Raw genomic sequence first — 5,126 nt, forward strand, 5'->3', positions numbered from 1 at the left:
GAACAAGAATCCGTTGAATATATTTGCATATCTCTTGAAGAATATTTTTAATGAACTTTTGAAAATCAGGAAAGCGATCCATGCACTTGGACATTCCAAGTATGTTGGAATGTCTTGAAATTGTACTCAGTCATAGTCAACGACGCCCTGAACAAGAATCCGTTGAAAATATTTGCATATCGTTTAAGGAATTTTTTTTAAGAATTTCTGAAAATCAGGAAAGCGATCCATGCACTTAGGCAGTGACTTAACTTTTTCGTCAAAAAAGACCCCAAAAGTATCTTGGAATGTCTTGAAATTGTACACAGTCATAGTCAAGCATGCCCTGAACAAGAATCCGTTGAATATATTTGCATATCTCTTGAAGAATATTTTTAATGAACTTTTGAAAATCAGGAAATTGATCCATGCACTTGGACATTCCAAGTATGTTGGAATGTCTTGAAATTGTACTCAGTCATAGTCAACGACGCCCTGAACAAGAATCCATTGAAAATATTTGCATATCTCTTAAGGAATATTTTTAATGAATTTTTGAAAATGATGAAAGTCTGTGCACTTAGGCAGTGACTTAACTTTTTATTCAAAAAAGACCCCAAAGGTATCTTGGAATGTCTTGAAATTGTACACAGTCATAGTCAAGCATGCCCTGAACAAGAATCCGTTGAATATATTTGCATATCTCTTGAAGAATATTTTTAATGAACTTTTGAAAATCAGGAAAGCGATCCATGCACTTGGACATTCCAAGTATGTTGGAATGTCTTGAAATTGTACTCAGTCATAGTCAACGACGCCCTGAACAAGAATCCGTTGAAAATATTTGCATATCGCTTAAGGAATATTTTTAATGAATTTTTGAAAATCAGGAAAGCGATCCATGCACTTAGGCAGTGACTTAACTTTTTTGTCAAAAAAGACCCCAAAAGTATCTTGGAATGTCTTGAAATTGTACACAGTCATAGTCAAGCATGCCCTGAACAAGAATCCGTTGAATATATTTGCATATCTCTTGAAGAATATTTTTAATGAATTTTTGAAAATGAGGAAAGTCTGTGCACTTAGGCAGTGACTTAACTTTTTATTCAAAAAAGACCCCAAAAGTATCTTGGAATGTCTTGAAATTGTACACAGTCATAGTCAAGCATGCCCTGAACAAGAATCCGTTGAATATATTTGCATATCTCTGGAAGAATATTTTTAATGAATTTTTGAAAATCCGGAAAGCGATCCATGCACTTGGACATTCCAAGTATGTTGGAATGTCTTGAAATTGTACTCAGTCATAGTCAACAACGCCCTGAACAAGAATCCATTGAAAATATTTGCATATCTCTTAAGGAATATTTTTAATGAATTTTTGAAAATGAGGAAAGTCTGTGCACTTAGGCAGTGACTTAACTTTTTATTCAAAAAAGACCCCAAAAGTATCTTGGAATGTCTTGAAATTGTACACAGTCATAGTCAAGCATGCCCTGAACAAGAATCCGTTGAATATATTTGCATATCTCTTGAAGAATATTTTTAATGAACTTTTGAAAATCCGGAAAGCGATCCATGCACTTGGACATTCCAAGTATGTTGGAATGTCTTGAAATTGTACTCAGTCATAGTCAACGACGCCCTGAACAAGAATCCGTTGAAAATATTTACATATCGCTTAAGGAATATTTTTAATGAATTTTTTTAAAAATCAGGAAAGCGATCCATGCACTTAGACAGTGACTTAACTTTTTCGTCAAAAAAGACCCCAAAAGTATCTTGGAATGTCTTGAAATTGTACACAGTCATAGTCAAGCATGCCCTGAACAAGAAACCGTTGAATATATTTGCATATCTCTTGAAGAATATTTTTAATGAATTTTTGAAAATCCGAAAAGCGATCCATGCACTTGGACATTCCAAGTATGTTGGAATGTCTTGAAATTGTACTCAGTCATAGTCAACGACGCCCTGAACAAGAATCAATTGAAAATATTTGCATATCTCTTAAGGAATATTTTTAATGAATTTTTGAAAATGAGAAAAGTCTGTGCACTTCGGCAGTGACTTAACTTTTTATTCAAAAAAAACCCCAAAAGTATCTTGGAATGTCTTGAAATTGTACACAGTCATAGTCAAGCATGCCCTGAACAAGAATCCGTTGAATATATTTGCATATCTCTTGAAGAATATTTTTAATGAACTTTTGAAAATCAGGAAAGCGATCCATGCACTTGGACATTCCAAGTATGTTGGAATGTTTTGAAATTGTACTCAGTCATAGTCAACGACGCCCTGAACAAGAATCCGTTGAAAATATTTGCATATCGCTTAAGGAATATTTTTAATGAATTTTTGAAAATCAGGAAAGCGATCCATGCACTTAGGCAGTGACTTAACTTTTTATTCAAAAAAGACCCCAAAAGTATCTTGGAATGTCTTGAAATTGTATACAGTCATAGTCAAGCATGCCCTGAACAAGAATCCGTTGAATATATTTGCATATCTCTTGATGAATATTTTTAATGAATTTTTGAAAATCCGAAAAGCGATCCATGCACTTGGACATTCCAAGTATGTTGGAATGTCTTGAAATTGTACTCAGTCATAGTCAACGACGCCCTGAACAAGAATCTGTTGAAAATATTTGCATATCTCTTAAGGAATATTTTTAATGAATTTTTGAAAATCAGGAAAGCGATCCATGCACTTAGGCAGTGACTTAACTTTTTATTCAAAAAAGACCCCAAAAGTATCTTGGAATGTCTTGAAATTGTAAACAGTCATAGTCAACCATGCCCTGAACAAGAATCCGTTGATTATATTTGCATATCTCTTGAAGAATATTTTTAATGAACTTTTGAAAATCCGGAAAGCGATCCATGCACTTGGACATTCCAAGTATGTTGGAATGTCTTGAAATTGTACTCAGTCATAGTCAACGACGCCCTGAACAAGAATCAATTGAAAATATTTGCATATCTCTTAAGGAATATTTTTAATGAATTTTTGAAAATGAGGAAAGTCTGTGCACTTAGGCAGTGACTTAACTTTTTATTCAAAAAAGACCCCAAAAGTATCTTGGAATGTCTTGAAATTGTACACAGTCATAGTCAAGCATGCCCTGAACAAGAATCCGTTGAATATATTTGCATATCTCTTGAAGAATATTTTTAATGAACTTTTGAAAATCAGGAAAGCGATCCATGCACTTGGACATTCCAAGTATGTTGGAATGTCTTGAAATTGTACTCAGTCATAGTCAACGACGCCCTGAACAAGAATCCGTTGAAAATATTTGCATATCGCTTAAGGAATATTTTTAATGAATTTTTGAAAATCAGGAAAGCGATCCATGCACTTAGGCAGTGACTTAACTTTTTCGTCAAAAAAGACCCCAAAAGTATCTTGGAATGTCTTGAAATTGTACACAGTCATGGTCAAGCATGCCCTGAACAAGAATCTGTTGAATATATTTGCATATCTCTTGAAGAATATTTTTAATGAACTTTTGAAAATCAGGAAAGCGATCCATGCACTTGGACATTCCAAGTATGTTGGAATGTTTTGAAATTGTACTCAGTCATAGTCAACGACGCCCTGAACAAGAATCCGTTGAAAATATTTGCATATCGCTTAAGGAATATTTTTAATGAATTTTTGAAAATCAGGAAAGCGATCCATGCACTTAGGCAGTGACTTAACTTTTTATTCAAAAAAGACCCCAAAAGTATCTTGGAATGTCTTGAAATTGTACACAGTCATAGTCAAGCATGCCCTGAACAAGAATCCGTTGAATATATTTGCATATCTCTTGAAGAATATTTTTAATGAATTTTTGAAAATCCGAAAAGCGATCCATGCACTTGGACATTCCAAGTATGTTGGAATGTCTTGAAATTGTACTCAGTCATAGTCAACGACGCCCTGAACAAGAATCGATTGAAAATATTTGCATATCTCTTAAGGAATATTTTTAATGAATTTTTGAAAATGAGGAAAGTCTGTGCACTTCGGCAGTGACTTAACTTTTTATTCAAAAAAAGACCCCAAAAGTATCTTGGAATGTCTTGAAATTGTACACAGTCATAGTCAAGCATGCCCTGAACAAGAATCCGTTGAATATATTTGCATATCTCTTGAAGAATATTTTTAATGAATTTTTGAAAATCAGGAAAGCGATCCATGCACTGAGGCAGTGACTTAACTTTTTCGTCAAAAAAGACCCCAAAAGTATCTTGGAATGTCTTGAAATTGTACACAGTCATAGTCAAGCATGCCCTGAACAAGAAACCGTTGAATATATTTGCATATCTCTTGAAGAATATTTTTAATGAATTTTTGAAAATCCGAAAAGCGATCCATGCACTTGGACATTCCAAGTATGTTGGAATGTCTTGAAAGTGTACTCAGTCATAGTCAACGACGCCCTGAACAAGAATCTGTTGAAAATATTTGCATATCTCTTAAGGAATATTTTTAATGAATTTTTGAAAATGAGGAAAGTCTGTGCACTTAGGCAGTGACTTAACTTTTTATTCAAAAAAGACCCCAAAAGTATCTTGGAATGTCTTGAAATTGTACACAGTCATAGTCAAGCATGCCCTGAACAAGAATCCGTTGAATATATTTGCATATCTCTTGAAGAATATTTTTAATGAACTTTTGAAAATCAGGAAAGCGATCCATGCACTTGGACATTCCAAGTATGTTGGAATGTTTTGAAATTGTACTCAGTCATAGTCAACGAGGCCCTGAACAAGAATCCGTTGAAAATATTTGCATATCGCTTAAGGAATATTTTTAATGAATTTTTGAAAATCAGGAAAGCGATCCATGCACTTAGGCAGTGACTTAACTTTTTATTCAAAAAAGACCCCAAAAGTATCTTGGAATGTCTTGAAATTGTACACAGTCATAGTCAAGCATGCCCTGAACAAGAATCCGTTAAATATATTTGCATATCTCTTGAAGAATATTTTTAATGAATTTTTGAAAATCCGAAAAGCGATCCATGCACTTGGACATTCCAAGTATGTTGGAATGTCTTGAAATTGTACTCAGTCATAGTCAACGACGCCCTGAACAAGAATCGATTGAAAATATTTGCATATCGTTTAAGGAATATTTTTAAAGAATTTCTG

The sequence above is a fragment of the Microchirus variegatus genome (genome assembly GCF_963457635.1).
Source record: "Microchirus variegatus genome assembly, chromosome: 22".
Lineage (NCBI taxonomy): Eukaryota > Metazoa > Chordata > Actinopteri > Pleuronectiformes > Soleidae > Microchirus > Microchirus variegatus.